The sequence below is a fragment of the Mobula birostris genome, chromosome 23 (assembly GCF_030028105.1).
Source record: "Mobula birostris isolate sMobBir1 chromosome 23, sMobBir1.hap1, whole genome shotgun sequence".
Taxonomy (NCBI): Eukaryota; Metazoa; Chordata; class Chondrichthyes; order Myliobatiformes; family Myliobatidae; genus Mobula; species Mobula birostris.
Genome location: NC_092392.1, coordinates 8,744,065 through 8,769,377, shown reverse-complemented (window position 1 = coordinate 8,769,377; position 25,313 = coordinate 8,744,065). Strand labels below are relative to the sequence as shown.

General features: G+C 43.0%; 1 protein-coding gene across 3 annotated transcripts in view; it reads left to right on the top strand.

Annotated features, from left to right (window-relative positions):
• LOC140186736 (interferon regulatory factor 6-like) overlaps positions 1-25,313 on the top strand; it is a 70,052-nt gene that overhangs the window by 11,266 nt on the left and 33,473 nt on the right. The window contains exon 1 of one of the 3 annotated variants that reach the window (XM_072241251.1): positions 10,576-10,599. The exons of the other annotated variants lie outside the window; for them this stretch is intronic. The gene's annotated coding sequence lies outside the window, so the exon portion shown is untranslated. Of the gene's footprint in view, positions 1-10,575; positions 10,600-25,313 lie in introns of those variants that run through there. 3 annotated transcript variants of the gene reach the window in all.

Sequence of the window (25,313 nt, the reverse complement as noted above, 5' to 3'; positions counted from 1 at the left end):
GTTCAAGCTGACAGGAAGGCAACAGTAACTCAAACAACCACCTGTTACAACAGGGATGTGTCGAAAAGCATCTGTGAACACACAGCATACTGAACTTTGAAGTGGATGGGCTACAGCAGCAGAAGACCATGAACATACACTCTGTGGCCACTTTATTAGGTACAGGAGATAGCTAATAAAGTAGCCATTGAGTTTATGGCACCGAGGAGAAGCTTTGGACCATCATACCTATGCAATTTCTCCTCTCTTTGTCCCTCAGCTTCTTTCAAGAAAGGCTTAAACTTTATATTGTAGAAAGCAGGATGAGGCTGTAGACCATTGAGTCCCTGTGCCAGGTCTGCCATTCAATAAGATTAGAGCTAATCTTTTGTATTAGTGCTATTTTCCTATGCTTATTCCATGTTTCATGATTCTCCTTAACATCCAAAAATCTATTGATCTCCGTCTTCATTGAGCCTTTAAAGCACTCATATAGAGGATTCCAAATACTTACCACCTTTGTATAAAGAAATTTCTTAGTAAATCTGTGGTTTCCATTCTGGCCTAGTGAGTCACTTTAGTGCCTGCAGAAGCAAGGCATCCTTGATGACATTATCTAAGAAGAATAATTTCCCAAGTTATCACAGCCTACTCATGTCTCATACCTTTGTACTTTCCGATTAAAAAACATAATTTTAAACTTTCATGTAAAATTCTGTCACCTTCCCTAAATGTCCCTTAACATTATTAATTAACCCATACTTGTTCATCAATACTGGATCTAAAATGGCGTGAATGCACTTTGGTTCCAGAACATTCTGAATTAGAGAACCATCCTGTATACACCATGCTATTGGTGCAAATTTAGTTTCTTTATAGTAAATGTAAACTAAAGTCTCCTATGATTATTGTATTACTTTGGCTCCTTGCACTTTTAATTTCCTGATTTATATTAATTCCTGCATTTGTATCATTCTTTGAGGGCATGTAAATGACAATTGTTCTGCACCTTGATATTTCTCATCTTTTTCTAACTGACTAACTAATTTTCTCCCCTCTTTTCTCCTCCAACTTTTTTTTCCCCTCTATACTGATGACCCCATTCTTGATCATCCAAACCCTTGCTCCATTTAAATACAGGTTGAGTAGTCCTTGTCCGAAAACCTCCAAAATCTATTTTTTTTAAAAAAACACTGACGTAATGTCACAAGTGGAAAGTTCCACAAGCACAAGGAAGTTTCCCAGGCGATGTGCTGGTCTGTGCGTGCCACAGACAATTCTGGAAAGTGACCTCACATCTGTAACGAACAGAAATTAATGACAAATAGAAAAAACACTGCATAAAGTGAAAAATGAAGATCTTGATCGTGTATTGAAAGAATGGATTCATCAGCATTGAGAGTGAACATATGCCGCTTACTGATATTAGCAAAGATCATGAGACTAGCAAAGCTCTATCGTGACAAACTGAAAATTGAATATTCAGCAGGCTGGTTGCAGAAATTTAAGAAAAGTCAAAGCATTATTTTTTTTTAAATTTTAAAGAAAGCATCTGCTGATCATGAAGCAGCAGAGAAATTCATTGATGAATTTGCGAAGATTGTCGTTGGTGAAGCTCTAACACCTGAACAAGGCTACAACGCTGATTGTTTTTATACCTTACATAAAACCTTTAAAAAAAAATACAAAAGCAACGTACTGCAATACGGCATCGTAGGTGGGGACTGAAAGCATGCCATTGTTTGTTCTTCAACAGCTGATTCAGGTATTCTCCCGATGCTGCTATGCTGCATTTGTTATCCTGCACACATTATACTTTCATTATATTAATGGTCTGTAATAATTTTTACTGTTAAGTATATTTGTGTGATGAGCAGAAATAGGGCAAAGACTGCTTACCAGTAGCACATACAGTCAGTCATAAATGATAGTGATCCCAAACTATCACATTATACACTCCAAAATCCAAAGAAATTGGAAACATTTCTGGCCCCAAGCAATTTGGATAAGGGTTACTCAACCTGTATTTAATTCCACACCTTGGTCTGTTTCTAACTCTAAAATAACTTGCTTCTAGATTGTGCCCATTTATTTTTAACTTCTTACCACATAGTTTAAAATTCAAGTTTAATTGTCATTCAACCATACATGAATACCCATGAATACAGCCAAAGAAAACAACGTTCCTCTGGAACCACGGTGCTAAAAACAGTACTAACAGTCATACACAGCACAAGTACATATAAGCTAACAGTAAAATACAGTCACACAAAAAAAATAGTCCAAGCCCTTGAGTCCATGGATGTTGCAGCAGTCTGCAGTTGAACACAATACAGCCTGTTACATACCTCCTGGATGTCTTGTGACTGTCTTATGACCATGATGTAAGTGAGTATCTTATGAGCATGATGTAATGGTCTTGCGGAGGTCACATGATGTAATTTTCCCGCCAGTGAGGTCACATGATGACCTGTTCTCAACAGGTGTATAAAGGAGAACTCTGGTGTGACGCAGTTAGTTTTCAGTTTAGTTTTGTGTTAGTTACTCTGTATTGCTGCGTATTCGGATTATGACGCAGTTTTGTTTTAAAGTGGAGTTCTACTTTCTATTGTAAGTAGTGTTGGAGAGTGAAGACCTTACTAAAGTACAGGAATTTGCCGAGTCGAGTAAAGCTGATATCGTTTGGCGGTGTTGGAGAGGATCGACCTTTATTGGGTCTTCATTCAAGAAAAAGTGACATGCAACTGAGATATTCCCTGCTAAAGTAGTAAGGATAGTGCAGTGTCTATTCTCCAGAGGAAAAGGTCAGCTCCTTTAAACCATTTTATTTCCGTCGTTGTGAGTCCTGCAGACAAGGCAGGTTCCAGCTGGGATCAGCAGTACCGTCACATCTTCGAGGAATTCTTTGCTTCAGGAAAGTCTCTCCTAATTGACTGTATAAATCTCTTGGACTTTCAAATTTACCATTTTAAGAACTGTGTTCGAATTTACCACTTTAAGAACTGTTCCAGAGTTGCCGTATAGCAGTTAACTTCCGGTTAAGTTAGTCGTTCAAATGCATTTCGCTATTTTTGAGCAGAGTTTAATAAATGTTTGTTTGTTTTTATAAAACCTGACTCAATTCTATATTCATTGTTGCCGGTCACGTGACACTGCCAAGCAAACACTGAGGGCCAGCATTGACTCCACCTAAATGCCATGCCACACCAACCCTGGTGGGGCACATCGACTCTGCCCCTCTTCTGGCCGACTGCAAACAGGCGATGCTGCCGCTTGAGTCCGAGGCCTTTGATGATGGATGTCATGGTTTGGAGCTGTCACCTTTTGAATGTCTCTTGGATGCTGAGGAAGCTGGTGCCTGTGAGGGAGCTGAGAGAGTTTACAACTTTTACAGATTTTTCCAATCCTGTACAGGTGCCCCCTTCCATACCAGAGAATGATGCAACCAATTAGAGTGCTCTCCATGGTACATCTTTAGAAATTTGTGAGCGTCAATACCAACTCTCTTCAAACTCCTAATGAGATATAGCTGCTACTTTGCCTTCTTGGTAATTGTATCAATATTCTGGACCCAGGAAAGGTCTCCAGAGATGTTAACACTCAGGAATCTGCAACTGCTCGCCTTTTCCACTTCTGATCTCTTCTGAACGGTAGTGCACAAGTTCGGTGAAATTCCTATGCACTCTCTTATTATGTTTCCTGGGGGATGGACACAAAGGCAGATTTAGACTTGGATTTAATGCTGTCTAAGTAGAATAATGACTCGCGCCAACTTAAAAGACTGAAAAAAACAGAGGAAATAACAGAAAGTGTCACTGTCTTCGTACCCAGCAACTTCAGGAGTAGAAGCGAAAGTGGTGTCATTCAGATAGAAGAAGTGGTTGGCAGAGAGACATGCTACTTATCAACAAATCATAGTAATTATTGTGTTTATTTAATCACTCATGGACTTTTTTTATTGAGGTCATAACTATTCAGTGTTGATCATTACAACTGAATTGAAATGTGTGTGTTCACATGGAATTGTGACTCTATTTCTGTAACAAGAGAAAACCTGCAGACGCTGGAAACCTGGCCAGCACACACAAAATGCTGGAGGAACTCAGCAGGCCAGGCAGTATCCATGGAAAAAAGCACAGTCAACTTTTCGGCCCGAAACATTGACTGGATTTTGGTGTTTTGTCTGGAGTGGTTGTTTGTATTCACCCTGAAATGATAGTGATCTGAAGAGAAGGAAGTAGTATCTATAAAGTACATTTCTCTCTCTACCAACCTCCAACTCTGCACCCCATTATGTTCCGGTATTTAAACTGAAGTCGATAGTGTAGACTAGAGCTTGCAGCTCCTGGGAAGCTAGTTCAATTCTGACCTCGAGCTGTCCACGTGGAGTCTGCCCATTCAGCATGTGACATGCAGGTTTCATTCAGGTATTCGAATTTCCTTTCACGTTCCATACAGTGCCTATAAAAAGTATTCACTCCCCTTGGAAGTTTTCATGTTTTATTGTTTTACAACATTTAATCACAGTGCATTTAATTTGGCTTTTTTGACACTGATCAACAGAAAAGGCTCATGTCAAAGTGAAAACATATTTCTACGAATTGGTCTAAATTTATTACAATTATTAAACACAAAATAATTCATTGTATAATTACTCACCCCTTTCAAGTCAGTATTTAGTAAATGCACCTTTGGTGGCAATTACAGCCTTGAGTCTGTGTGGATGGGTCCCTTATCAGCTTTGCACATCTGGACACTGCAATTTTTCCCTTTTCTTCTTTACAAAGCTGCTCGAGCTCTGTCAGATTGCATGGAGATCATGAGTGAACAGGCCTTTTCAAGTCCAGCCACAAATTCTCAATTGGATTGAGGTCTGGACTCTGATTTGGCCACTCCAGGATATTAACTTCCCTTTTTTTTAGTCTTTCCTGTGTAGCTTTGGCTTTATGCTTGGGGTCATTGTCTTACTGGAAAACAAATCTTCTCCCAAGTCGCTGTTCTCTTGCAGATTGCATCAGGTTTTCCTCCATAATTTCCTTGTATTTTGCTGCATTCATTTTACCCTCTACCTTCACAAGCCTTCCAGGGCCTGCTGCAGTGAAGCATCCCCACAGCATGATGCAGCCACCACCATGCTTCATGGTAGGGATGGTGTGTTTTTGATGTTGTGTGGCGTTTGACTTACACCAAACATAGTGTTTAGTCTGATCACCAAAAAGCTCAATTTTAGTTTCATCAGACCATAGAACCTTCTTCCAACTGACTTCAGAGTCTCCCACATGCCTTCTGGCAAACTCCAGCTGAGTTTTTTTCAACAGTGGCTTTCTCTTTGCCACTCTCCCATAAAGCTGTGACTGGTGAAACACCTGGGCAACAGCAGACTGTTCTATGCCCAGTCTCTCCCATCTCAGCCACTGAAGCTTGGAACTCCTCCAGAGTTGTCATAGGCCTCTCAATGGCCTCCCTCACTAGTCCCCCTCTTGCACGGTCACTCGGATTTTGAGGATGGCCTGCTCTAGGCAGATTTACAGCTGTGCCATATTCTTTCCATTTCTTGATGACTGACTTAACTGTACTCCGAAGGATATTAAGTGACTTAGAAATTTTTTTGTATCCGTCTCCTGACTTGTGCTTTTCAATAGCCTTATCGCGGAGTTGCTTGGAGTGTTCATTTGTCTTCATGTTGTAGTTTTTGCCAGGATACTGACTCTCAAGCAGTTGGACCTTCCAGATACAGGTGTATTTTTACTACAATCAATTCAAATCCTGAGACACACACAAAATGCTGGTGGAATGCAGCAGGTCAGGCAGCATCTATAGGAAGGAGTACGGTCCATGTTTCAGGTCAAGACCCTTCATCGGGACTAACAGAAAAAAAGGATAGTAAGAGATTTGAAAGGGGGAGGGGGAGACCCAAAATGATAAGTGAAGACAGGAGAGGGAGGGAAGAAACTAAGAGCTGGGAAGTTGCTTGGCAAAAGGGATACAAGGCTGGAGAAGGGGGAGGATCATTGGACGGAAGGCCTTGGAAGAAAGAAAGGGGGAAGGGAGCACCAAAGGAAGATGGAGAACAGGTAAGGAGTTACTGTGAGAGGGAAAGAGAGAAGAAGAAAAAAAAATTAGAGATGGGGTAAGAAGGGGAGGAGGAGCATTAACAGAAGTTAGAGGAATCAATGTTCGTGCCATCAGGTTGGAGGCTACCCAGACGGAATATAAGGTGTTGTTCCTCCAACCTGAGTGTGGCTTCATCTCGACAGTTGAGAAGGCCGTGGATAGACATATCAGAATGGGAATGGGACATGGAATTAAAATGTGTGGCCACTGGGATATCCTGCTTTCTCTGGTGGACAGAGCGATGGTGTTCAGCAAAACGGTCTCCCAGTCTGCGTCGGGTCTCGCCAATATATAGAAGGCCGCATCGGGAGCACCGACGCAGTATATCACCCCAGCCGACTCACAGGTGAAGTGTCGCCTCACCTGGAAGGACTATCTGGGTCCCTGAATGGTGGTGAGAGAGGAAGTGTAAGGGCATGTGTAGCACTTGTTCCGCTTACAAGGGTAAGTGCCAAGAGGGAGATCGGTGGGAAGGGATAGCGGGGAGCGAATGGACAAGGGAGTCGTGTAGGGAGCGATCCCTGCGGAAAGCCTCATTCTGAGAGCAGATGCGGCGGAGACGGAGGAATTGCGAGAAGGGGGTGGCATTTTTACAAGTAACATGGTGGGAAGAGGAATAGTCCAGGTAGCTGTGAGAGTCCATGGGCTTATAGTAGACATCAGTAGATAAGCTGTCTCCAGAGACAGAGACAGAAAGATCAAGGAAGGGGAGGGAGGTGTTGGAAATGGACCAGGTAATTTTGAGGGCAGGGTGGAAGTTGGAGGCAAAGTTATGAATGAGGCTTTTCACTCCAGGATGAAGGAGATGTCTTCCTCTTTTAAAGAAAGGGGCTTCCCTTCCTCCACCATCAACTCTACTCTCAAACTCATCTCTCCCATTTCACACACATCTGCTCTCACCCCATCCTCCCGCCACCCCACTAGGGATAGGATTCCCCTTGTCCTCACCTACCACCCCACCAGCCTCCCACTAGGGATAGGATTCCCCTTGTCCTCACCTACCACCCCACTAACCTCCGTGTCCAACATATAATTCCCGTAACTTCCACCATCTCCAACAGGATCCCACCACTAAGCACATCTTTCCCTCCCCCCACACTTTCTGCTTTCCGCAGGGATCGCTCCCTACACAACTCCCTTGTCCATTCGTCCCCTCCATCCCTCCCCACCGATCTCCCTCCTGCACTTATTCTTGTAAACGGAACAAGTGCTACACATGCCCTTACACTTCCTCCCTTACCACCATTCAGGGCCCCAGACAGTCCTTCCAGGTGAGGCGACACTTCACCTGTGAGTCCGCTGGAGTGATATACTGCGTCCGGTGCTCCCGATGCGGCCTTCTATATATTGGCGAGACCCGACACAGACTGGGAGATCATTTCGCTGAACACCTACATTCTGTCCGCCAGAGAAAGCAGGATCTCCCAGTGGCCACACATTTTAATTCCACATCCCATTTCCATTCTGACATGTCTATCCACGGCCTCCTCTACTGTTGAGATAAAACCACACTCAGGTTGGAGGAACAACACCTTATATTCCGTCTGGGTAGCCTCCAATCTGATGGCATGAACATTGATTTCTCTAACCTCCTCCCCTTCTTACCCCATCCCTAATTTTTATTTTATTTTTTTCTCTCTCTTTCCCTGTCACAACAACTCATTGCCTGTTCTCCATCTTCCTCTGATGCTCCCCTCCCACTTTCTTTCTTCCAAGGCCTTACGTTCTATGATCTTCCCCCTTCTCCAGCCTCGTATCCCTTTTGCCAATGGACTGTCCAGCTCTTAGCTCTATCCCTCCCCCTCCTGTCTTCTATCATTTCGGGTCTCCCCATCCCCCTCCCACTTTCAAATCTCTTACTATCTCTTTTTTCAGTTAGTCCTGACGAAGGGTCTCAACCTGAAACATCAACTGTACCTCTTCCTAGAGATGCTGCCTGGCCTGCTGCATTCACCAGCATTTTGTGTGTGTCGCTTGAACTTCCAGCATCTGCAGATTTTCTCGTGTTTGGGGAAATACCGTGACTGTACACAGGAGATCTCTATTTAACTGAATGTGTGTCTTCTAAAACCATTCGGCTGAACTAGTGATGATGTGGTGTGTTGCATTAAAGAGGGTGGATACTTGTGCAATCAGTTATTTTGTGTTTGATAATCTGTAATTAATGTAGATCACTTTATAGAAATCTGTTTTCACTTTGACAGGGAAGAGCCTTTTTCTGTTGATCAATGTCAATTAAAGCCAAATTAAATCCACTGTGATTCAATGTTGTAAAACAATAAACCATGAAAACTTCCAAGGGACAGGAGCAAACACTTTTTATAGGCACTGTAAATGTGTGGATTGGTAGGTCAGTTAGTTTCCCTGAGTGTGTACTTGAGTGATGGAAACTGGGGGGAATTGATGGGAATGTGGAGAATATCAGATGGATTTGTGGAAAGTGAGTACTTAGTGGTCTTGGTGAGCAAAAGGACTGGTTTCAAAGCTGTATCTCTCTGACTGTAATCTTTCAGCAAGACAGCATACTGTAAATCTGAAAGACTAACAGAAAATGTTGGAATCATTCTTTAGCTGAGGTAGAGCGTTTATTATCTATTTAATTATTTATGGAGAAACAGTGTGGAACAGGGCCTTTCGGCTGCTGGCCCCACCTCCCAACCACCCCCAATTTAACCCTCGTCTACTCACAGGACGATTTACAATGACCGATTGACTTCTGCTGGACTGTGGGAGGAAATGGGAGCACCTGCAGCAAACCTGCACGTTCCACGGGGAGGATGAACAGCTTCCTTACAGATGATGTTGGAATTGAACTCCGAACTCCAACGCCGAGCTGTAACAGCGTTGCGCGACCCACTACGCTATTGCAGCGCCTACTCTTTGTGGAAAGAGAAACAACAAAGAGCTTTCGTTAGCAGTTTCGGGTTGGTGACATTTTGGCATAACTGAGGCAGAATGTTTAAGTACAAGGCCAGAGAAAGGAAAGTGGGAGGTGGTATGGGAGTGGGGGGGAAGAAAGAGAGATCAAACAAAAGGGAAGTTTGGTTAAAAGAGAAAGCAAGACTGATTAAATAAACACAGAGATTATTATCGAGACCTGTTAGGCAATGTTATCGGAAGTTATGGAACGAAGTATTAGTCATGATCTACTTGAAAGGTGGAAGGTTCTTGAGAAATGAATGATTCCCTGTTCTCTAAGCCAGCGCTGATGTTACCAGCTCTTTATGCTGTGCTATAGGACCTGAAGCTCTAGCTACGTTCGACTGTTGGCTGCATTCCCAAGCCAGCCTGGTCTCTGATGAACAAGGGGTAAATAGAAAGGAGGGACCTTTCTTTTTTGTTTCATTTCAACTCCTCCCAAACAGGTCCAAGCAGGAAGTAAAAATCAAATGGCAGAATCTCATGCACTAACTAGAAAAAATCTGCAGATGTTGGAAATCCAAGCAACACACACAATGCTGGAGGAACTCAGCAGGCCAGGCAGCATCTATGGAAAGGAGTACAGTTAACGTTTTGGGCCGGGACCTTTCTCCAGTCCTGCTGAAGGGTCTCAGCCTGAAACGTCAACTGTTCTCTTTTCCATAGGTGCTGCCTGACCTGCTGAGTTCCTCCAGCATTTTGCGTGTACTGCTTGAATCCCATAGACTAACTGGGAGGCAAGTGCTGAACAGAACTAGAGTCATGGAAAGAGCTGCTCTGTAATCACACTGTCCAATTTGTCCTGCATGAGACACAGAAAGCAAGGAAAAAAGAAACAATATTTGCATTATTATCAAAACAACTCATTACATCAGCAGGCCTACTGCACAGATAGCGAATTGGTCAGCATCACCGATCCGTCGGGTGTTTATACTATGCACAACTTCCTCCCACTTCTCTTCATCATTTCATCATCTTCTGTTCCTTTCTGCTTTGTAGTTTCGCACAAAATATTTCTGTGCTGGGCCGGCTGGTGGCGCAATGACATCAGCGCCGGACTCTGGAACGGAGGTTCCCGGGTTCGAACCCAGTCAGAGCCGCTCCTGAGTACGCTTTCCATCCGTGCCGGGTTGAGTGTCGAGATCGCAACTTGACCTCGCAAAATAAAGGGAAAAATACTGCAAAATTGTCTATGAGGAGTGGTGCGCCACACAGTCTCTCTCTCTCCCTCCGCGCCTTGTAAAGGCATGAAAAAGTCATCATCCCGCCAACATTGCACACGCACGCAGATGCACATGCACAGACACACACACACGCGCACACCAAAAAAAAAATATATATCTGTGCTATTTGATTCAACCATGTTCTGTGAAAGTAAGTTCCACACTCTCTCCAGTCTTTAGATAAAGGAATTTTTACCAGAGTCCTAACTGCCCATATCCTTACCTAAAGTGAAGACCACCTCCCCCACCTACCTGCTTAGTTTATAATCTATTTCTTCTGATTCCTTAGAACAATCAAGATTTAACAGCAAGGAAAGCCTTAACTGAAGCAGAATGATGTATTCCGTTCCTGTGACGAGCACTGGTTTGTATCCATTGAAATGTTGTTCTCGAAGGAAAGGGAAAAGTCAACAGGCCACTCATTCAACATCTGCTCCAATTCTACTATCAATTCTGCTATTTCACCTCTGCTTCTGCTCATCTGCTGGTTATTTCATCCATGCTTTTAATCTCTATGGATTTGGTTATTCCAATATTCTGTTTATTTGAATATCCCTGCATTCAACATACTCTGGTCTCTTGCATATTTTACTTTGAATCACCCTACCAATGCTGGTCATGTCTTCAGCAGGTTTATCTGCATAGTTATTCTTGTGTTAACTATAGTCATATACTACAGACACAAGCCGTTCACTGCCAGCCATCAAATATATTTACACAAATCACACTATTCAGGAGACAAGTGGTCTGACTTGTGCTTTGTAGATTGTGGGAATGTTTTGGGGGGAGTAGGAAGTAAGTCCCTGCTGTGGTCAATTCAGACTCTTATGTGATCAAGGAGCCACAATGTTGATCTGACTAGACTATTTAATTTTTTGTTTAGTGGAAGGCCATGGTTTGTTGATGGTAATGCCATTGAGCATCAGAGGAAGTTTGTTTCCTTTCTGCTGCTGAGACCATGATATGAGCTGAAGCTTGTATGTACTGTAATGCCCTGGTTCATATTAACATCATAAGAACACAAGAAATAGGAGCAGGAGTAGGCCTCCAGCCCATCGAGCCTGCCCTGCCATTCAATAAGATCATGGCTGATCTGTCCGTAAACTCAGCTCAATCTACCTGCCTTTTCCCCATACCCTTAATTCCCTTACTATGTAAAAACCTATCTAACTGTTTCTTAAATATATTTAGTGAGGAAGCCTCAACTGCCTCCCTGGGCAGAGAATTCCATAGATTAAACACTTTGTGGGAAAAACAGTTTCTCCTCATCTCCATCCTAAATCTTCTCCCCTGAATCTTGAGGCAATGTCCCCTACTTCTAGTCTCACCTGCCAATGGAAACAACTTTCCTACTTCTATCTTAACTATCCCTTTCAAAATTTTGTATGTGTCTATAAGATCCCCTCTCATTCTTCTGAACTCCAGAGAGTACAGTCCCAGGCGACTCAATCTGGAGTTCAGAAGAATGAGAGGGGATCTTATAGACACATACAAAATTTTGAAAGGGATAGTTAAGATAGAAGTAGGAAAGTTGTTTCCATTGGCAAGGTAAGGAGACCAGAAGAAGGTACAGGTGGGCCTCACCAGTACCCTGTATAGTTAGATTAGATTAGATTATGAAGACACGCAGTCCTCTTTTATTGTCATTTAGTAATGCATGCCTTAAGAAATGATACAATATTTCCTCCGGTGTGATATCACAAAACAAACCAAGACTGAAAAAACTAACAAAACCACATAATTATAACATATAGTTACAACAGTGCAACGATACCATAACTTGATGAAGAACAGTCAATGAGCACAGTAAAAAGTTCAAAGTCTCTCAAATGTCCCACATCTCACGCAGACGCAAGAAGGAAGAAAAACTCTCCGTGCCATGCCTGACCACAATCCGACTCTGAGTCACCCGAAAACTCTGAGCCTCCAATCAGCTCTCCAACACCATCTCTGTCTGAACGGTTCGACCTCTATCTCGGTCGCCAACAGCAGACAAAGCCGGGGATTTTGAGGCCTTCCCTCCGGAAGATTCTCGATCGCCCAGTAACAACGGCAGCAAACACGCGTTTCAGAAATTTCTCCAGATGTTCCTCTGTCCTTTCACATCTGTCTCCATCAAATCAGAATTGTCCACGGCCCCTATTTAACGGATACGATATCATTTTCACCGGAGAGCTGTGCACGCGCAGCGCGCTGCTATCTCTCCTCCCGCATTAGTTGCAGCATGACTTCCCTGCTCTTGAATTCAATCCCTCTAGCAATGAAGGCCAACATTCTGTTTTCCTTCTTAATAACCTGTTGTACCTGCAAGATTTTTACTGTTACCATATTGTTACCATGACAAGGTGCATATGAAAAAGAACTATTTCATTATCTGAGCAGTTGTGAATGGAACGGACCTGCCAATCATTCACAAACATGTTACCTTAAAGACACTGCCTTAAATAATGACTAGCTTGGGACTAAGATGATTAGCATCCAAAAACACAGCCATTCTTCTTTGTGCACGGCTCAGCTGTAGCCAAGGGAAAGCTCTCTGATTGTTTTTGGTCCCTTGAAGTCTCCTTGGTCGAATGCTATTTTGCTGTCAAGGATACCTACCTCTATTACCCATTGTTAGAATTCAGCTCTTTGGCCATGTTGGGATCAGCACTGCAAGGAATTATAGAATGAGTAGTCCTGGAGATCAATGAAGTAGTCCTGGAGATCAAAGAACTATGGAATGAGTAGTCCTGGAGATCAATGAAGATGTTGTTGATGAGTAACTTGTGCTTGATTGCTCTTTCAGTGACAACTCCAATCATTTCATTTCCCTGAGACATTCAGTGAGTGTGATTTGATGTTTAATTCGGGTGAGGCGATGAAGGGAATTATTGTGACGTGAAAGAGTTGCACATATTCGTTAATGCAGATGGGAGGTTCTAGTGACTCTACTACACACTATGAACTGTATATGCCCATCACCTACATTCCTATCTACATGGGTCAATCCTTGAAGCTGAGTCTTTGCATCTTCTTCAAGGCCTTCCCTTGCAAAGCAATTAATGCAATGCTATTACAGCTCGGGTGTTAAACAAATAAATAAAGCATAGTGCTCAGAAATGGACTCAAACTTTTCACTGGACCCAAAGTTATGAGCTGTAATAATTTGGCATATTTTATCCAGATTTTAAAGAGGGTTCAATATAAAAGTCCCTGTGTATAAATGTAATAAAAAGTAAGGTAGAGGGAGGTGAGTTATACAGCTCTCATCACATGCAAATGCAGTTCAACTCTTTGAATGATTATGCAGAAGGTTTGAAGTTAATAACTCATCTCCTTCTACCTTAGGCCACAAGCTTATCAATCACCCCTGATAAGTTATTAACCTCAAACTTGCTGCATAATCACTCAGAGTTGAACTGCATTTGCATGTGATGAGAGCTGTATAATTCATCTCCTTCTACCTTAGGTCACAAACTTATCGATCACCCCTGCTGTGGATACTTTCTGGAGGTCCAAGATCCGTATGCTCCACGACTGCTGGACTAAGTGTGTAAATGTAGGAGGGGACTATGTTGAAAAATAAACGTGCTAGGTTTTCTAAAATTGACTCCTTCCACCTTAGGTCACGAACTTATCAATCACCCCTCGTAGAAGACAAATAAGAAGGGTCTCCCCTGGTATAACGTAGCAGACAACATACAGTCACATGAAAAAATATAATATAGCCCACGTCCTGAGTGTCATATCCTGTAATTTGATGGTGCATGGGATGTTGTCAGCAAGAACAATCCCCCAGCGGTCGGATTATCACGTGCTGGTGCTGGTGCAGACGAACACAATCCAGTTTCTGTCCCACTGAGCAAACACTGGAGAGAAGCACTGATGGAAGGGGCTGGCCTCCAGCATAATCCACTGAATCGAATCGAATCGAATAACGGATCTTCAGCTTAGTGTGAATCAGCAAGATAGTGAAAGATGCCAAAGTATTTGACAGAATGCTCACAAACAAAATTTGACACCAACCATTGGACACGTGCAGGTATAGGGAGGGAAGAGATAATACTTGGGTACGGCCCTAAAGCTTATAGAAAATGAAGGTGAGAATTTTATAACTGAGGTTTGGTTTAACTAGTAGCCAAAGTCTTTTCCAAGCACAAAAGAAGGTTGCAGAAGAGTTTGCACAAGGGCACAGAGTTCTGCAAAGCAGAATGCATTGGAGTGAAAGCAGAATCAGAATAATGCTCAGTGCCTGTCTCTACAGTTCATTTTCTCAGGTTTATTTATTTATTTGTACTGTTTGTCTTCTTTTGCCCATTGGCTGTTTGTCAGTCCTTGCTTATGTATGATTTTTCCTTGATTCCATTGTGTTTCTTTATTTTCCTGTGAATGCCTGCAGGAAAATGAAGCTCAGTGTAGTATATGGTAACATGTACGTACTTTATAATAAACTTACTTTGAATAAGTATGATGTGAAATCGGTCGCTTTGCAGCAGCAGCAGTACAGTACAAAGACATAAAAGTACTATAAATCCCAGAGTAAATAGTGCGAAAGGGAAGGAACAATGAGGTACTGTTCATGGGTTCATGGACCATTCAAAAATCTGATGACTGCAGGTAAAAAGCTGCTCCTGAATCATTGAAAATAGGTCTTCAGGCTTCTGTACCTCCTCACTGATGGATTAAACAAGAAGAGGACATGTCCTGGATGGTGAGTATCCTTAATAATGGATGCCATCTTCTTGAGGTACTGCCTCTTGAAGATGTCCTCAATAGTTGGGAGGTTTGTGCTCATGATGGACAAAGCTTGAGTCTACAACCCCCTAATCCTCTTGCAATCGTAGAACATAGAACATAGAACAGCACAGTACAGGAACAGGCCCTTCGGCCCACAATGTTGTGCCGAACTAACTAAAAAGTAAATCAAAAATTCTCAAACTACTAATCCCTCCTATCTACACAATGTCCATATCTCTTCATCTTCCTCATATCCATGTACCTATCTACATGTCTCATAAAGACCTCTAATGTATTCGCCTCTACCACCACACCAGACAGTGCATTCCAGACATCCAGCACTCTCTGAGTAAAAAACTTAGCCCTCACATCCACTTTGAATCCTCTGCATTGAAGCCTCCGTACCAGATAGTGTTGCAACCAGTCAGAATGACCTTCACCATACAGCCCCCCCAAAGATGTTGATACACAGGAACGTAAAGTTACTCACTCTTTCCTCTACAGGTCTCTCAGTGAGGATTGGTACGTGTTCTCCCATCCTCTCTTCCTGAAGTCCGCAATCAGTTCTGCACTGACGTTGAGTGCGAGGTTGCTATCGCAACCCCACTTAAGTAGTTGATCGATCTCACTCCTGTTCACCTCTTTGGTGTCATCGGAGATCTTACCAACAATGGTGATATCTGCAAGACTATAAATGTCATCTGAGCTATGTTTAGCCACGCAGTCATGAATGTGGAGAGAGTAGAGCAGTGGGCTGAGCATGCATCTCTATTAATTGACAGTGAGAAGGAGACATTTTCACTGATCCTTACTAACTATGGTCTCCCAAAGAGGAAGTGAAAGACCTGGTCAGGAATTAGATCAGGAAGAAACAAAAGCATGGTTGAGGGTTTCTGTATCAGCTGAGTTGAGGTAAGAACAAAGTTGGATGATGCTACAGAAATGGTGATTCTGGTCTTGGTGAAGGGCAGGGGCAGACTTGATGAGCCAAACGGTCTCATTCTGCTCCCATGTCCTGTGGCCTATGGATATACAGTGGTGCTAGAAAGTTTGTGAACCCTGTAGAATTTTCTCTATTTCTGCATAAGTATGACCTAAAATGTTATCAGATCTTCACGCAAGTCCTAAAACTAGGTAAAGAGAACCAAATTAAATAAATAACACAAAAACATACATGTTCATTTATTTATTAATTGAAAAAATGATCCAATATTACTTGTATTTGTTGGAAAAAGTATGTGAACCTTTGCTTTCAGTAACTGGTGTGACCCTCTCTTCCCACCCGCCCCCCCCCATACATTAATAAGTTCTACCCCAAACAGATGCTGGAAATCCAAGCAACACACACAAAATGCTGGAGGAGCTCAGCAGGCCAGGCAGCATCTATGGAAAAGAATACAGTCGACATTTCAGGCCGAGACCCTTCAGTAGGACACATCGGTTTGTTAAATTTACACAGTAATGCCCCTCCCCTTCTCTCTTTCACCGTTCCCTATCCCCTTTTCTCCCCCTCACTTTATCTCCTCGCCTGCCCATCACCTTCCTCTGGTGCTCCTCCCCCATTTTTCTTAATGACCTTCTGTCCTCTCCTATTAGAGTACCCCTTCTCCAGCCCCGTTATCTCTCTCACCAATCAGTTTCCCAGCGTTTTACTTCACCACTCCTCCTCCCAGTTTCACCTATCGTCTTCTATTTCTCCCTCCCCTCCCTCCACCTTTTAAATCTACTTCTCATCTTTTTTTCTCCAGGCCTGCTTAAGGGTCTCGGCCCAAAACGTCGACTGTTCTCTTTGCTAAGGTTCTCCAGCATTTTGTGTGAATAACTTCAACCCAACATTTCTGGTAACTGTTGAACAGTCCTGCACATCGGCTTGGAGGAATTTTAGGCGATTCCTCCTTACAAAACTGATCCAACTCTGGGATATTGGCGGGCTTTCTTGCATGAACTGCTTGCTTCAGGTCCTTCTATAGGATTAAGGTCAGGACTTTGACTCGGCTATTCCAAAAAATACATTTTCTTCTTTTTAAACCATTCTGTTGTTGATTTACTCTTGTCTTTTGGATCATTGTCTTGTTGCATTATCCAACTTCTATTAAGCTTCAGGTGATAGAAGGCTACCCTGACATTCTCCTGTAAAATGTTATGATACAATTTTGAATTCATTGTTCCCTCAATGACTGCAAGCTGTCCAAGCCCTGAGCAAAGCCAGCCCAAACCATGATGCTCCTTCCACCATGCTTCACAGTTGGGATTAGATTTTGGTGTTGGTGTGTAGTTCCCTTTTTCCTCCAAACATGGCAGTGTGCATTTCTGCCAAGAAGTTCAACTTCTGACTCATCTGTCTATAAAACATTGTCCCCAAAGTGTTGTAGAACATCCAGATAGTCTTTTGCTAACTTGAGATGTGCAGCAATTTGTTTTTTTCTTTGGAGAGCAGTGGGTTCCTCCGAGGTGTCCTTCCAAGAAAACCGTTCTTTTTCAGTGTTTTTCTTATACTGGACACATGAACAGAGACTTTAGCAAGTTCTAGAGGTTGCTCCAGGTCTTTTGCTGTTACCCTTGGGTTCTTTTTCACCTCCTTCAGCATAGCAACTTGTGCTCTTGGTGTGATCTTTTTAGGATGCCCACGCCGAGAGTAGCAACAGTACTGAATTTCTCTTACTGCGGACTGATGAACACTCAGGTCTTTAGAAATGCTTTTGTAGCTTTTTCCAGCTTCATGCATCTCTACAATTCTTCTTTTAAGGTCCTCTGAAAGTTGTTTTGATCGAGGCATGGTGCACATAAGCGAAGAGGTCCTTCTGCAGCTGTACAGGGCCCTGGTGAGACCACACCTGCAGTATTGTGTGCAGTTTTGGTCTCCAAATTTGAGGAAGGACATTCTTGCTATCGAGGGAGTGCAGTGTAGGTTCACAAGGTTAATACCCGGGATGGCGGGACTGTCATATGTTGAAAGATTGTGGCGACTGGGCTTGTATACATTGGAATTTAGAAGGATAAGAGGGGATCTGATTGAAACATGTAAGATTATTAAGGGATTGGACATGCTAGAGGCAGGAAACATGTTCCCAATGTTGGGGAGTCCAGAACCAGAGGCTACAGTTTAAGAATAAGGGGTAGACCAATTAGAACGGAGATGAGGGTAAACTTTTTCACACAGTGGGTTGTGGTTCTGTGGAATGCTCTGCCTCAGAAGGAGGCAGGAGGCCAATTCTCTGGCTCCTTTCAAGAAAGAGTTAGATAGAGCTCTTAAAGATAGCGGAGTGAAGGGATGTGGGAGGAAGGCAGGAAAAGGGTACTGATTGTGGATGATCAGCCATGATCACAGTGAATGGCGGTGCAGGCTCGAAGGGCTGAATGGCCTACTCCTGCACTATTGTCTATTGAGAAGAGCAGGTTCTGTCAGTAACCTGACTTGGTGTGTGTTTTTTTATAAGGCAGGGCACCTCTACAACCCAAACCTCGAATCCCTTCTCATTGATTGGAACACCTGACTCCAAATAGCTTTTGTTGAAGGCATTACACCAGAGATTCACATACTTTTTCCAACAAATATATGTAATATTGGATCATTGTTCTCAATAAATAAATGAACAGGTATAATGTTTTTGTGTTATTTATTTAATTGGGTTCTCTTTATGTAGTTTAAGGACTTACATGAAGATCTGATCACATTTTAGGTCCTAATTATGCAGAAACAGAGACAACTCTAGCACCACTGTATACCTCTAAAAGTTTTACTTTGAGGCCGGATATGATGCCATATTTACTGATTCTAGTTCATTCACTTGCCAAGAAGATTGAAATGGGTAATTGAGAAACGGAGTTGTGGCAAAGCCCTGGTTTTAGATCTGAACAGGGTGCCATACTATTTAGAGATGGTGGCAGAGCGCTTAAGGAAAATACCTACAACAGATTCTGACTGCCTTTTCAATCTTGCCCGTCTCAAGTCCAAAACGAAGACATCCACGAGTTCCCTCATCAAGTTCCAATACGCAGATGACAACAGTGTTGCAGCTCTTTCAGAAAACCACCTACAACAGATTCTGACTGCCTTCAACCATGCATACACGAAACTTGGACTTGCCATCGATTCCAAGAAGACTCAGATCATCTATCAACCGTCACCAACTGAGACAAATCAGATAGAACCATCAATTCAACTTGGCAAAATAACCCTGGAAAACGTGGACCACTTTCCGTATCCCGGAAGTCACCGCTCCTCCAATGTCGACCTTAATGATGAGATCCAACATCATCTTAAATGCGCTGGAACAGCTTTTGGACGTCTCTGAACAAGAGTCTTTCATGATCGTGACATCCGAACAGACACCAAAATGTTGGTGTACAAAGCAGTGGTAATCCCAACACTCCTGTATGCATCAGAAACCTGGACAACATACCGACGACATCTGAAGGCACTTGAAAAGTTCCATCAACGCTGTCTTCAAAACATCTTAAATATCAGCTGGGAGGATAGACGAACCAACGTCAACGTGCTAAATGAAGCAAAAACAACAAGCATTGAAGCCTACGTCATCAAGAACCAACTAAGATGGAGCGGTCATGTTGTTCGGATGAAAGACGGATGTCTGCCGAAACCAATCTTCTACTCCCAGCTTAAAGAAGGCAAACGTAAAAGAGGAGGACAACAGAAGAGATTCAAGGACGTCTTAAAAGCCAACATGAAGAAATGTAACATCAACATCAACTATTGGGAAACAAATGCCAAGGACAGGAAACTCTGGCAAGCCATCATCCGAGAAGGAACAGGAACTTTCAAAGCCAACAGATGTGCAGAATTAGAAGAGAGGAGAAGAAAATGGAAAAAGAGGCAGCGACAACCAAAGCCCGATCTGCCATCTGGAACTACCTGTCCTGAATGCGGAAGAACTTTCAAAGCCATAAGCCACTTGAGAGCCCATAAGTAGATCTACAGAATGAAGACCATCACCCTCGACCTCGAGGGATAGCCACGACGACGAGTTGGGTACAATCGGATGCGGCTGTAGTGGGTTTAGAAAGTGATACTTGAGTTGAAGAGCCTTTTACTTTCACATAATTCATCTTATTATTTACTAACTTGTGACTTATGACAAAACTCCTCCCACACAAAATCAAAACTGGATTCTTCAAAGGGTTTGGCTGATGATCTGTTACTGGAAATACAGGTTGTTGTGTAATTGGTTTCTTTCAGTGTTGCAAATTTAATGATTATTTAGCTTATTAAAAATTCAGGTATCTGAGCGGTTTGTATCCAACCTGATGGCATGAACATCGACTTCTCTAACTTCCGCTAAGGCCCCACCTCCCCCTCGTACCCCATCTGTTACTCATTTTTATGCACACATTCTTTCTCTCACTCTCCTTTTTCTCCCTCTGTCCCTCTGAATATATCCCTTGCCCATCCGCTGGGTCCCCCCCCCCCCTGTCTTTCTTCCCGGACCTCCTGTCCCATGATCCTCTCGTATCCCCTTTTGCCAATCACCTGTCCAGCTCTTGGCTCCATCCCTCCCCCTCCTGTCTTCTCCTATCATTTTGGATCTCCCCCTCCCCCTCCAACTTTCAAATCCCTTACTCACTCTTCCTTCAGTTAGTCCTGACGAAGGGTCTCAGCCTGAAACGTCGACTGCACCTCTTCCTACAGATGCTGCCTGGCCTGCTGCGTTCACCAGCAACTTTGATGTGTGTGGTTTGTATCATTGTGTATTTTCACTGAGATACCAGGATAGGCGAATAAAAATGCACACTATAATTCAATTGAATAGTAAAATGAGGTAAGTCAACAGACGTTAGTTAGTTCATGCAAGTTACTGCCTTTGGATAACAAGAGGAAAGGAAAAACCAGTTCAGTGATTTTTGTTGATTCCTGGGTGGAATAGTTTTCACTCAGAGTGGGTAAGTTTTGATTTTAGTGCACCAAGGATGTGGAGAGGAAGATAAGGAACTGGTTTCAGAGGATTAGCTAAGAAGAGGGAAGTAGTTGAACACTGAGGAAAGCAAAGGATGAATTTACTGCTGTGAGTAATCAACAGACACCAGCCCAAGCATGCAAGCTGTCAAGGGGCAAAATGTGGGGAAATCCACCTTGCATTGCAAGTAGCAATCAGGAGCTTGCATCTCATCTTTCAATGGACCTCGTATATCATGTGAGTGTGTGCATGTGTATGATCTTTAACTTTTTTGTGCTTTTATTAATAAAGTGTGTGTGTGTGTGTTTGTGTGTGGATGATGGCAGATGATTTTCTTTCATGATTGCTACTTACAAGAACATGGAACAATACCGCATAGACACAGACCCTCCCTTTGGGCCACAATATCTGTACTGACCATGGTGCCAATTTGAATTAATCCACTCTGCCTGCTCTATATCCCTCTATTCACTGCCTCTTCATGTACGAGTGTAAATGTCTCTAAGCATTGCTATCATACCTTTTCCTTGGCAGTGCATTCCAGGCAGATACCTACCACTCTCCGTGAGAAAAAAGTCTCTCAAATCTCCTTTTAAGCATTCCTCCTCTCATCTTAAAGGTATGTCCTCTAGTATTTAACATTTCCAGCAGGGGGAAGAAAAAGCCTCTGGGTATTTGCTCTATTTATTCTATCAGTATCTCTCTGAAGCCATGCTATCTATATGGCATCTTATGCACAAGTTTTGCCATTTGTTTGTACAGTGTTCTTCAGGAGTTAGCCAGCTGCAGGGTGAAGTTCCCTCTGCTCTTCCAAGCCCATGCACCCGAACCCCAACCTCAGAGAATACTTTCATTTCCCACAGTGGCCATCCCTGCGGTTTCTCGGCACTGGATTTCCCATTTCACGCTGCTTGCACGCCATTCATCAGGAAGTGAATTCAGACAATCACTGTCTCATTTAGTATGAGCAACTGGATGCAGTAGACTTTAACTATTGTAACATTGCCCTGTTCTCTGCTTGTTATTGTTGGCATACTTAAAGCCTTGCTAGCTGTTGCCACACATCTGTTGGATCATTTGAGCTTTGGACAAAAAGGATTTCTCACCCTCCATTTTAAGTATTTCAACACAGTTAATAGTGTGTGTGCATTGTTTGTTTAGTGTTGCTACGCCTTGCATTTACTTACTTTAAAGTTCATCCAGTGTGATACTGAAGGCCTCACCAGTGCCTTATAAAGCTTCAGCGTCACATCCCTGCTCCTGTATTCTAGACCTCTTGAAATGAATGTTAACATTGCATTTGCCTTCCTCACTACTGACTCTACCTGAAAGTTAACCTTCAGGGTTTTCTGCACAAGGACTCCCAAGTCCCTTTGCATCTCAGATTTAGAACATAGAACATAGCATAGTACAGCACATTACAGGCCCTTCGGCCCACAATGTTGTGCCAACCCTCAAACCCCGCCTCCCATATACCCCCCCCCACCTTAAATTCCTCCATATACCTCTCTAGTAGTCTCTTAAACTTCACTAGTGTATCTGCCTCCACCACTGACTCAGGCAGTGCATTCCACACACGAACCACTCTCTGATTGAAAAACCTTCCTCTAATATCCCCCTTGAACTTCCCACCCCTTACCTTAAAGCCATGTCCTCTTGTATTGAGCAGTGGTGCCTGGGGAAGAGGTGCTGGCTATCCACTCTATCTATTCCTCTTATTATCTTGTACACCTCTAACATGTCTCCTTTCCAAAGAGTAAAGCCCTAGCTCCCCTAATCTCTGATCATAATCCATACTCTCTAAACCAGGCAGCATCCTGGTAAATCTCCTCTGTACCCTTTCCAATGCTTCCACATCCTTCCTATAGTGAGGCGACCAGAACTGGACAGAGTACTCCAAGTGTGGCCTAACCAGAGTTTTATAGAGCTGCACCATTACATCACGACTCTTAAACTCTATCCCTCGACTTATGAAAGCTAACACCCCATAAACTTTCTTAACTACCCTATCCACCTGTGAGGCAACTTTCAGGGATCTGTGGACATGTACCCCCAGATCCCTCTGCTCCTCCGCTCCTCCACGCTACATTTCTCTATTTCCTCCCCGTTTAGAAAATAGTCTGCATATTTATTTCTACTACCAAAGTGCATGACCATGCATTTTCCAACTTTGTAGCCCTTTTGCCACTTTCTTGCCCACTTTTCTAATCTAAGTCCTTCTGTCCTTCTGCATCCTACCTGTTTCCTCAAAACCACTTGCTCCTCCACCAATCTTTGTAAAATCTGCAAACATGGCAACAAAGTCATTTTCACCTCCTGAATCTGAGAGATGTGGTCTTGATTGTTGTATTCTCTCCATTATTTTATGTGGATTAATGGATTGGAGATGTCAGTTAAGTGACTTTATAAGGACCTTACAGGATTGCTTATAAATCCACCTCCTCGTTTACCCCGATCTGTCACTCAGCACTGTGCAGTAAGTGCCAGCTATTCTGACCTGTTGAATACACTTATTTTTGATGTAACGAACTCATTCAAACTCCTTCAGTCTTTTGTTACTTCTCCCTTCCCTTCAGCAATGATCCTATTGAATTGTAGAGGATTAGGGGCTGAATAGGTTACTACTACTGTGACTTCTCAATGTCATTATACTTACAACAGACCCTCCACTGCGCTCTTAGGAATCATGTTCCAAAATAACAAGACATTTCTGGATGAAGAAACATCTGTCGTCTTTCTTTCAATTGAGATCTTGACCCTTGGATCTAAACACACCAGGAGCACCACACCATGCTTCTAATCTGTCTTCCCCCAAAATAATTTTGTATATTTCATCTTGGATTCTGATTTTCTAATTATTGAAGTAAGCTACAGGGTTGGTGCCATTCAGAAATCATGATCTGACGGAATCTTGCAGTCTTCCCTTTTCACTTTATATTTGCATATCTGTAGCACTTCTTGTTTTTATTTTACATTTATGGTGTTTGGGGTTTGTTAAAATTGAGGGTTTTTTTGTATGATTCATAAATTCAAACGACAAATCTCAGGGATGCTTTATATTTTTAAGCAGTATCTGATCACACCAACAGTTCCAGTAGCCAAAACTAACTTTAGCCTCCCCTGGAAGTAGAGGCGTTGATAGCTTTCCTGGCTGTGCCATCAATGTAGTCGGACCAGGGCGGGCTATTGGCGAGCCTGATCCAAGGAACTTGGAAGCTCACTCTTTCGTTTTGCCGACCTTGAGGGGAATGATGTCCTTGCACCGTGTCACTAGGCTCTCTATCTCCCACCTTCGTTATTTGAGACACGACCCCCAACAGGTCACCCGCAATTTGTCAATGAGTAGGAGCAGAATCTGTCCATGCAGACATGAGCATATAAGGAGTAGAGGAGGGATTGAGGATGCAACCTTGTTGGGGCACCAGTGTGTAGAATAATCGTGACAGAGGAGTTTCTGCCTAACTTTACTGATTGCAATCTGTAGGTTAGCAAGTCAAGGATCCAGGTGCAAAAGGAGGTGTTGAGTTTGGAGATGTTTTTGCTTAGAATTACGGTATTGAAAGACAAGCTGCAGTCACTAGCCAACAGTCTGACATAAGCGTCTTTACGTCGAGATGTTTCAGAAGTGAATATAGAGCCAGGGAGATGGTGTCTGCTGTACCTAGACTGGAAATCCATCCAACTTCATACTTCCTACAACCTTTTGGAACAAACCCATCAGTCCTATTTCCTCTCTGTTCCCCTGTGGCCGAAGCTTTTAGAACATAGAGCACAGAAAATCGACAGCACATTACAGGCCCTTCGGCCCACAATGTTGTGCCAACCATGCAGCCTACTCTAGAAGCTGCCTAGAATTTCCCACCACATAGCCCTCTATTTTTCTCAGCTCCATGTACTGTCTAAGAAGAGTCTCTTAAAAGACCCTATTGTAACCGCCTCTACCACCTTCACTGGAAATGCATTCCACACTCCCACCGCTCTGTGTGTGAAAAACTTACCCCCGGCATTCCCCTTTTACCTACTTCCAAGCAACTTAAAATTATGCCTCCTCATGTTAGCCATTTCAGCCCTGGGAAAAAGTCTCTGGCTATCCACATGATCATCTATCACTTCTATCAGGTCAACCTGTTCTCATAAGGATTACTCCCCAATCCAGGCAACATCCTTGTAAATCTCCTCTGCATCCTTTCTATAGTTTCCACATTCTTCCTGCAGTGAGGTGACCAGAACTGAACACAGTACTCCAAGTGAGGTCTGACCAAGATCTTATATAACTGTAACATTACCTCACAGCTCTTGAACTCAATCCCATGGTTGACGAATGCCAACATACCATACACCTTCTTAACCGTACTGTCAACCTGCGCAGCAGCTTTGAGTGTCCTATGGACACAGGCCCCAAGATCTCTCTGATCCTCCACACTGTCAAGAGTCTTACTATTAATAT